Consider the following 11,393-nt stretch of genomic DNA (forward strand, 5'->3'; position numbering starts at 1 on the left):
AATTCAAGATCAAAGATGAAGAACTTGGAGAGGTGGATCTGCTGCTTCACACCAGCCACAACGATAGAGTGACGCATTACGGACTACAAGGCCGAGCCACCAATGTGATCCCTGTCACTAGCGAAGCGCTTGCCAAGAAATACGACAACCTCCCGGATGGGATGGTGGCCAAGGTCTTTTGGGGAGAGGCGAATCGCACTAGCGAGCCAGAAATTCTGAAAAGAGTCGAAGAGATCGCTGAGGCGCACGATACCGTAAAAAACCATATTCCTGAGCTGCTCTGGCACCACACGTTCACAAATCCCACGTCCGCCATCCGAGAAGCGCTCGGCATTCCGGAACCCACCACGGGCAGTCGCATACTCTACATTCTCGTATTCCGCAAACTTCAACCCATCACGAAGCTTCACGGCAAAGAACTTTTCAACGTCTTGCAGCAGTGTATCCTATGTACGTGTTCGATTGAATTTATGTTGCTCTTCGTTGACATAGTGTGCAGGCCACTTCACTCTATGGAAAGAAGGGGTCTATCATCGAGATATCAGCCCTGGAAACTTGATGTGGTACAAGAAAAACGACAAATTGATTGGTGTCTTAAACGACTACGATCTATCCTCGTTGGCGAATGTCATTGGCCCTCAGGGCAACGAGCGTACGGGGACGGTACCATTCATGGCACTCGACCTCCTAACTGAAAAGGCTCAACGAGGCGAAGTCAAACATTTATATCGCCACGATCTGGAGTCGTTTATGTGGGTTTTTATCTGGATTTGCTTGCGTTATGGGGAGGGAGTCATTCTACCAGTGGAAACGCGCCCCTTGGATGATTGGGTGAGATTTGACGCTGTGATGTGCGGGACGATGAAATATTATTTCTTGGGCCACCCACCAGACCGCCCTTCGCACATAGACCCGCGTATATGGCGTTTCCTTGTGCAGTGTGTCATTGTGCTCAAAAAAGATACCGACCATCGAATTAGTCTCCGCCTCGAGAAGCTAATAACGATGGCACCAGGCAATGATGAGGAATTAGAAGATATCGATGGTTCTTTACGCATGTTTACAAACACGACGGGCTGGGTTGAGCTCTCTGAGCTCAGCAACCCTTTACAACGATTTATGTACATATACATGGTCGTTTAGCATTGTACTCCTGCGTCAATCCCACGATGACACAATCACAAATTTATGCTTCGCCCAACCACTTGCAGAGATACCACTTGTATCAAGAAATTATTAATTGGTTGCAGAATCAAAGTGACCTGTGATATAGAAAGAAAAAACACGTGCAAAGACGAGGTCATGCAAGGCCCGGGATGCAGTAACCGAGAGATAATGTGACCGTGGCCGTTATAGCCTTTTGGAATCCGAGTAGTCCGTCGCGACAGTCCGCCAGGCGCCTTACATTGATCTCCACGCTCGCGCACCTTAGCACACCAAGAGTACTAGGCATGACTGAATACCTGACACGTAGACCTAGAGAAGAGTGCCAGTCACAAGCACGTTTCTACAGTGTTCAACTCAATCATTGAGGTCCAAATATTCACATTTCGCTGTGGTCACTGCTGGCAACAATTCTGCCTAATCTGAAACATCGACGGTCATCTCGACTCCCCCTTTTCTCCCTGACTGATTCTATCTCCACATTACTAGAGGACTATGGGAAAGATCTCGGTGACCCTTCCCCAAATTCTGCTAAGAGTTTGCGAGAGTTGGAGACAAACTTCATTGACTCGCACCAAAGATGATTCTGGAAAAATTTCAATGACTCGGTCATACCGTAACTGTCTAGCGGAAGAGATGTTCTCCGCAGTAGACTTCTTGGCCACTTTACCTGCTTATCACGTCTATGTTAATTGTCCTCACAAGTACTCGAGCTATATTTCTACTGAAGTTACTGATAAGGTTCTTAGTTCGCGCAGGAACCATCATTGTACAGATCCTCCCTAATACATCGATGGTGCGCACAGTGCTCGATTCTGACGCTCCAGTAGTCGGGTGCTCTGTTCATGTCCGTTCTGAATGTTCAAAGATAAGGCGTCAGGAATTGACAAACCTCTACCCGATCCAGCCAGCTTTCAATTGATTATATTTCAGCAATTCCCGCAAGGCCGCAATATCTGACTGACTGCTCCACATAATTGGACTCTGTCTGTGCACCTGCAGTGGGTATTTAAATACCACTCCTACCACACGATGGAACGCCAGGTCATTTCTAATCTCTCGCTGCTCTGTGATCTACTTCAACAATGAACACTGTCGAATACCACTATCCCGTGATTGGCCGCAAGGGCACTGGAGGCGTATTTGATCGATTGCCTATCGAGACGCTGGAGAAGGACCATCCTTACCAATTTGCATTGTTCATCCTTGCCTTTGTCGCAATTCAGCAGCGTCCCGACGCTCTCCAAGTCATGGAAGAGCCTGCGGGCACGTTCATGGAAATTGCGTCGATTCACGGAAGGCCTTTCATTGAATGGGCAGGTGACCGCAACAATGACACCTCAACTGACTACAGCGCCACTGACAAGAAAGATACCGATCCCGTCCCTGCCAGATTCGGAGGTATTTGGTCCTTTCCCTCGCAGCTTTCCGTAGCCTGACAATGCTGCTTGTGACAGGTTATTGCAAGTAAGCTAGTATGCACTCTTTCGCTCTGTCGATTTTGAGACCTTTATTCAGCCATGGTGCCGTTGTTTTTCCTACTTGGCACCGTCCATATGTCATGCTTATTGAGGTATACGAACCCAATGACTATGACTGGCATGTTGCTCAATTGCTTTGTAGCAATCCATCGGAAACATCGCCGACCAATTGGCCCACGACATCGAAGCTAAAAACCCACATGAATGTGGAGTGTGGGTCAAGGCTGCCAAGGAACTGCGTTTTCCGTACGCATCAAGTCATTTCCGACACTTATTTAGATGATCATATTTCGCACAGATACTGGGGTTGGGCCGAGAAGGATGTTTCTGAGAATGGCCTTCCTCCTGTTCTGTATGAAGATAAAGTGGAAATCATGGCCGCTGGAGGTCAAAAACAAATCATTGACAATCCTCTCTCGTTTTTCTCGTTCGTCGATGGGATCCCATCGGACTTCGGCGATGAGATGCTCAGGGTATGCTGTTTTTACTTTTTCATAACGCAGAACTTGCTCAAATGTGGTTGGTAGACGGGACAAGTGGCATACTTCTCCAAGTGGCACAGGACATACCGCTATGCTGTTAGTACTGCGAATCCAGAAGGTAGTAACGTAGACCAGTTGCAAAAGCAAGTATTGATCGAGACATGTTACGCGAGGCAGGAACTGATTTAGACTTTATAAGGGCGTTCAAAGCTGGGGCAAAGGATCTCAGAAACAAAGTCGCTCAGCTCTTTGTAGTAAATGATAACGAAGATTCTGCATTAGCGTATGTCTTAGCTCCTGCTAGTCTTTTGCACCGACTGACATCTTGCTAGATGGGATGAATTTTCCAATCATACGATGTAATCGAAGAGAGAAATGGATAATTACAATTCCGGGTCACTTGAAGGAGTCCACGATGCTGTTCATACATTGGGTGTAGGCAACATCCATTTGTTTCAATCTTTGACATATGCTTACTGCAGCAATGACTTAGGGTGGAACCGGACACATGGTTAGTTGTAAATGCATGCGTGCAAACGATACTGTTGATCTTCATTAAACACTTGCAGAGCGCCCCAGACTACGTGAGTAACTCCTCTGACTCACCACAATGATGCTGACCTCTCTTCGAATAGGCCGCCTTCGATCCTTTGTTCTTCCGTACGTGATTAGGTGCAAGTTACTTACATGCACCACTTACATGGATTTATTCCTCTCCAGTTCACCATTCGAATGTGGACAGACTGTGTATGTGCGATTTGGTTTAAGGATATTTTCTCGTGACTGAATCCCCCAAGTGGCTCTATGGGAGTGGTGCTACACCGAGTACTGGATGGAAAGCGGGTATGAAATCAAAGGGCAATCATACCCTTGGACACAGGTATTGGGTTGGACGATGTTCCGACGCAAGTACTCAGTCGTTGTCTTTTAGCAACTCGGTACATATGCGCAAGTTTACAACGCACAGCTCCTTCCAGACGGGCCACTCCAACCATTCCGAACGGAACAAGGAGACTACTGGACCTCTTCTCAAGCTCGATTTTTGCATGCAGACGCCTACCCCAAGTGTACGTAGCAATCTTGTTTATGGGATGACACAAACTTACCTGAGTCAGATTATTCGTATCCCGAGTTGGCAGGCGTTAAAGTTAATCAAGCTCCCATGTCATCCGACGAGCGTGCTTTGGCGCGTAAGAAAATTGCGGCCTACTACGGGTTTGATCCACAGACCACGGCGCAACAAGTGGCGGCGCCCGCTTGGACGCAACTTCCTGTTCCAGACAACAACCATCCTGCCGTGCCAGCCGACCACGCTGTTATTCCTGAATATCGCACATTTGCTGTGCATGTGAAACTTCTGGAGCATGCTTTCAATGGCTCCTACTCATTCCAGCTCTACCATAAAGGAAATGATAATTCGCAGCTCATAGGTACTGTCGCAGTCTTTGCACGGCCAGACCATTCCCCCTGTAAAGCGTGTACTCTGCGTCGTGAGGCAGGGACTGTGATTCACGGCGTTATCCCCATTCCTCCCGCATTGATCGAGAGTATCATGAAATCAAACGCCGACGGCGAAACGGTGGCTACATTCGATCAGACGCTCGCTCACATCAAGGGGGAGTTCGTTGGAAAGATTGTGGATGCTACTGGTTCAGAGCTTGCCAGGGCTGAGGGAGGCCTGGAGGCCCCCCAGGTACCAGGCCACCAAACCACTTCTCGCAATGTTACTCCTCTAGAATCTCTCTGGTGTCGACTGCTGTTGCTGAACACGGAGAGGACAAGGATCGTCCTGTCTACATATGCGACTGGCAGCACCATGATGGTATCTTCAGCGTAAGCCTGAGTGTATCCTTCTTAGGTTGGGTAATTTTCTAAAGATGACTTTTTTCTACAGGGCGGATGGCAGGCGACTCACCCGGCTGCGGCATGATGCAGTATAGTTGGCAGCTTTGGGTCTTATTCGCAAAAACTGTGAAAGAATGGCTGTGGCCAAATAAGTTTCTATATCTTGTACTACTCTCCTGAGCTATATGAATTCTGTCGCAACTCGCGCGCGTTGTTGTATAGTGCTCGTGTTTGAGTCCAAGTGTATTGGCAGTCCATCACAGGACACATATACAATCTCATTGTCATGAGATATCTCTCTGTGCTTAACCCTCATTATCTGTGCTCATATATGAGACTAAGTGCTGAGACATTGATATAGTTACAAGTTCAGATCGTTTAATAATACATTTCCTTCAAGCGCTGATTGACATATTCTCCGGCTGATACGGGCCCATACCTCGCGGGTCGCTCAGCAGATACACAACTTGCAATAGGCTGCTCAACCATCTCAATTGTCGAGTATTCGGCCAATAAATAAGCACGAACCTCGATGTTAACATCATAATCAGTGCCAAAGAATAGGGGGATAGAATAACGGTCAACGCCATTCCTATTGACAGCCCTGTGGACCGTAGACTTGAAAATATCATCTGAAAATTGGAAGCTGAGATGTAGTCATGGCGTAGTGCGACAAACGTACTTGTCCACCTAGCGAATTGGTCACCCAGGCTTATACAAGACAATCAGCCATTGAAACCGAATTTAGAAGCAAATAAGATCACTTAATGACCAGTGTTCCGTCAATGGGTGGGGCTTTGATCCACTGCTTCTGGGAATTCAGCACCTGCAGCGCTTGAATTCCTGGCTGTTGCCAGAGTATCGTGAAACACTGCAACACAATCGATGAGAATTATGGTAGAGTTCTGAGGTAAGTGAATCGCACCTCAAAGCTAAATGTGTGCAAGACATCAACATGGTTAAAGAAAAAGTTAGCAACGAATCACACACTCCGTGTGGGCACCGATGCCGACGATACGGTCGTCTGCAAGACCTGTCTGTGGGGGGTAGTGCAATGCGTTCATAATGGCAGCCGAGTTCTTCGTCTACAAAACATTCAATGAATGTCCGAAGATCACATAACATTCATTACAACGACACTGCACCTTGTCATCAAAATATCTCTCTGGCAAATCCAAAGATAGTGCAAACAGTGGGAAAAGTATCCTTCCCACAGCTACTGCCGCATGGCTAACGAAACTATAAGTTGATATCATGATATCACCCAACAAGGCAGAAGCACTCACTAGTATTTCAACATGCCTTCTCTATACTTTTCAGGATGTTCGGGCCAAACATTAGCGCCCGCCATGGCACCATCATTTGCACGCTTCTCATCATGGGCCCTTGCCTCGAGCTCCTCCCAACCGATTTGGAACGCCTCGTGCAGGTCGCCGCTGTTCCCGGGTTCAATATTGGCATCGAGTAGTGGTGTGTACCCTTTGAAGTTGGCGACGATCTTGTGGTTGAGCTATACAAAAACGCTGTCGATCAGTAATTCGAACAGAGGTGAAAGCACAATCGACACCTTCAGCTTTTCCTCCGTTGGAAGCTTGAAGTACTCTTTGTTGGCTTCAAGGACATTGTCTATACATTCCTGTGGTATCCCATGGTTCTTGACTGCCAATAAATGCAAAGTCAGCGTGACGTTACAGAAGGATTGAAAGATTCTATCATGATGTGTCTACAGATGACTTACCATAGAAAAACCCTACATTCATACATGCATCGCGTATCTGATACGCAAGCGCTTTCCTCTCGTTCTCATCCGGACTCGCTGCACGGGAAAGATCGCTGCAATGAAGTCAGCAAAGTCGTTCTTGGTAAGTGAACTTGACCAATGAACAGACATTACGGGTATGTCTTGAAAAGCGCCATCGATAATGGACGCCGACTCTGCTAAAGACATGACCGTCGATGAAGAAGGCGGGAAGGAAGAAGACACAAGTGTTTCCCCTCAATGTTCCGAACAAGATAAGATAAATATTTAAGTTGCATCCGAAATCTGCATCCGAAATCATCTCCAATAATACCAACTACAATTTACTTGTTATTATACATGGCTTTCAATCGTTGCTTCACATATTCTCCAGCAGTGATGGCCGGATATGCCGCTGGTTTTTCTGCTGTCACGCAGGTGTAGATTGGCTGTGATGTATCGAATGAGGCCCATCAGATAGTATAAACAATGTTAGTTGACTAGCCTCAATGTTAACCTCGTAGTCAGTGCCGAAGAATAGTGCGATGGAATACCGATCAACAATGTTCTTGTTCATGGCTCGATGCACGGTAGACTTGAAAATGTCGTCTGTACAACGTGGTTGGCTCTCTGTGTAAATCACCAAGGGCAGTGCATCTACGCACTTGTCCAACGCGCAAACTGATCTCCAAGACTGATAGTCCAGTGTTGGTGATTAGATCAAGAAAAACTGAATAGGAACCACGCGAAATATCCGTACTTGATGACAAGGGTTCCTGCTAGCGGTGGTACGTTGATCCATTGTTCACGAGAGTTCAAAACTTGGAGAGCCTCGAGGCCTATTTGTTGCCAGAGAATCGTGAAACACTGCCCATGGTTCAGTATATTACGAGCTCAGACATTTGGACTCACCACAAAACTGATAAACCCGAATGGCGTCGAGATCATGCATAGACAGGATGACTTCGAAACAACTTACTCGGTGTGAGCTCCGATTCCCAGTATTTTGTCGTCTGGAGCATCTGGCTGAGGCGGATAGTGGAGGGTACGCATGGTAGCGGCCGAATACATGGTCTATTTAAATAAACTATGAACCTGTGCTTCACACACTAGATCGTGTAAACACCTACCTTGTCGTTGAAGTACGTTTCGGGCAGGTCGAGCGCCAGCGCAAAGAGGCAAAACAGCTTCTTTCCGACAGTAAGGGCACCATGACTGTAAGAATGCATCGTGAGTTTCCGATGAATCGAAAAGCGATTATCAACTCGACTAATAATCCATGCAAGCGGTCCTAAAATCTTTAGGTGTATCCGGCCAGACATTCGCACCTGCCATCACGCCATCGCGAGAAGCATTTTCCACTACCGGATCCTCATATTTCTCTTCCCACCCGATGCGGAAACCTTCATGTAAGTCACCTTTGTTGCCTGGCTGGATGTTTGCTTCCAATGGAGGGCTATAGCCTTTAAAATTTGGTACAGTCTTATGATGAAGCTAGTCATGGATCATGATGCTTTATTCTGTCAGTCAAGTGCAGCATTTGGATACACACTTTCATCTTTTCCTCGGTTGGAAGCGAGTAGTACTCCTTGTTCACTCTCAAGACTTCGTCAAGACAGTGCTGTGCTATGCCATGGTTCTTGACTGAAGTTCACGTCATAACATGTGAGATTAAAGATAAACAGATACTGAGCTGGACGTACCATAAAAGAATCCAACATCCATACACGCCATTCGAATTTGTTGTGCCAGGGCACGTCGTAGAGCTTCGTCTTCATTAAACGTATCCTCCAGATCACTGAGATTCGAAAGTATAAACGCCATCAAATTTTCAGACAAATACGACGGAAGCCACCGTACATGATTGGAATACTTTCGAATGCTCCATCACGTACAGGCTCGCAAGACATGGTCCAAGATTAGAGTTCTTGGCCACAGTAGTAGCACTGAGTACTGCCAGTGACTGACTCGGAGTAACTGACTCAAAACTCGGCATTGTAATATTGAGTTGGCAATTGTTATGTAATGTCGGCTATTATTACGTAATAGCAGATTTCAGAAATTTCTGTCCCTTTGCCCACCAAGCCTGATAAACTGGCCTTCTACTTATGATCTCCTGGCGTTTTGCAACTGCGAATGTCTTCCACTGAAAACTCGCTGATTGGCTCTGTATTTGAACGCAAGACATCTACAGCCCAGAGCCTACCCTCTCCAAGATTCGCAAAAACTCCTGGCTCAGGTTTTCCAGCTGTCCAGCACAGGTCAAAGAGCGCATTTGCTCGCGCCAAAGAAGAGGAAAAGAGCAGTAGCAATGCCAGGCACACAACTGTACCTCTCGTAAACCCTGCGAGTCCCGCCAAACAACCTCGATCTCGAGACCTTGAGGTGGATTCACACACAGCCGATGATGCTATGCGTCAACAGATTAGTGACGAAAACGAGCGCCGAGTGGCTAATATGACTGAAGAGGAGCGAGAACAAGAGAGATGCGAGGTTTTAGAGCAACTGGGAAGTGGTGCAGCGGACCTTCTGGAGCGTGTACGCGCTGCAAGATCAAGAAATACAACGAAGGCTCCCGCTATATCTGAGGGTATACTTGTACCAAATGAGCAGGCTCCCGAAGCTTCCCGCGAAATTCCGATCGTTTCTTCCCTACCTGGTTTTACCACCGGACGCAACCTTTCAAGGGTCAAGAGTCTGGAAGATTTCGGGAAAAGAGGCATGTCACTCCCCGGGTTTAACGGGTATTTTAACACGAAGGCTGCATCTTAGCTCCTCCAATCCTGGTGAAAAGCAGTACTAGACCTTCGTCACCCAATAAAGCTAGTCGTCAACTTCGCTTTGCGGCATTGACGCCTGGTGATGTCTACGTGTATGAGTCTGCACCAGTGTCTCCCAAACGAAAGGCCATTGCGCTCCCTCCGCCTCCAGATGTTCCAGACCCATCGATTGTCTCTCTGGGTACCTTTAAAGAGAATGGTTTGCCGCGTAAGCGACCACTTTCTCCTGCAAGCCCCAAGGGTGACGACGGGCCTGCGCAGAAGATTACGGATGATAGATCAGAGCCCGAGGAAGGCACTCCAGAATATATTCGGAGACGATATTTCCCGAATATGCCTGCAGACAACCCATCCATGTCTTGGATGAAACCTTCGTCGTTCATTTCGGAGCCGGTTTTGCTTCGCTTCGATCTGACGGGTGCTCCTATACCTGCAGAAATCTCTGCTGCTCTGCCATCTCATCTTGGCTTGCATCACCATGCAGATGGAGATCACGCAGGGTACACTCTTGATGATATATTTTTGCTGTCTCGCTCCACTGTCCCTGCGCAACGCACCATGATGCTTAATATCTTAGTTGGCATTGCGCGCCGGTTGGGCATGCAAGCGAGGGACCCCAACTACGCAGACAGGATTTCGGAACTTCAGGGGAAGGAGGAGGAACTACGAAAACGTATTCTCGCCGCCGGCCTCTCCGCAATGAACGAGAAGGGTGGCGTCGGTGTCCGGGCCATTGAGGTTGTCCGGGAGTGTATCGTCGACTGGGACGCAGTGTTTGACGCTGAGCATGCCGAGTTAGATCTCGCTCCTGCCATCATGTCCGTTTTGCAAGTGCCCGACTTCCTCACTCAAGCCACAGAAATCTTCACGCAAGCATCATTGCCCCCTGAATCCCTGGCTCAACTTCTGTCCATTGTCTTTCGGTTATCGCAGGAGTCGAATACTATTGCTGATTCAATCTTAAAGACCCCTCGATTGCTCCCCGCCCTAACACAGACATTCCTTCTTACGCCTATACCACCCCCATCAGACACACCCCTGCCTAACCCTGTCGCTCTCCAGTGCCTCACTGTCCTTGCGTCATCCTCTCGGACTAACGCTATGGCACTATGTGAGCCAGCCGATGCCCTTCTCCGTTTTATTACCATGCTGCCTCCCACTTCGCCCTTCCCCGAGTCTCTTGCCGCACATCTTCTCATAGAAACCCTCCGCCTATATGCCACTCTTGCCTCCTACGGTCTATATTCGCATATAGCGACATCTGCCGCTTCCTACTTTGCTTCCTTGTTCACCTATATCGTCTCATCCAAGTCGAAACCGCTGAAAGTGGCATGGGCAGGGCTTGTGGAAGCATGGATAGTCTGCGCAACGGATCCGCATCACACGACTCCACCGCATGATATCTTGTGGAGCCAGGTGACTAGCTGGGGGTGGGGTGCCGAGGTGCTTCAGCTTCGCCAGGGAATAACGGAAGAGGAAGGAGAAGTATGGGCAGCCATCTGGAGTGCTTCATCTGCATGGCTCGAGGGTGCTCAGGTCAACGGCATAAGGGGAGGAGAGGGAGAACGTGCAGAGACTCTCAACACAATCCAGGACGGCTTTAGCAAAGGAGTTGAACATAGCGTAGTAACAGCTTCCCTAGAGGCTTTACGGCGCTGAACTCGCAACAGATACACGACACGCCACTACCAGAGCGACACCACGTTTGCAGCGCATTGGTATGCATGCGCGTGTGCTTTCCTCTGTAGTCCGCCTCTGGCTTGCATGTATGCCTGTTACAATACCGACGCAAACGCTGCCTCTCCGCTTGGTGCCCCCGCCGTTTAACCTTCCTTTCACGGAGCTATCGTCCTTCTGTGCCTCTGTCGTCTCGCATTCCCTTTGGTCGCTTGTTACGGGTTGT

The sequence above is a fragment of the Suillus fuscotomentosus genome (genome assembly GCF_016647785.1).
Source record: "Suillus fuscotomentosus strain FC203 chromosome Unknown F5891scaffold_239, whole genome shotgun sequence".
NCBI lineage: Eukaryota > Fungi > Basidiomycota > Agaricomycetes > Boletales > Suillaceae > Suillus > Suillus fuscotomentosus.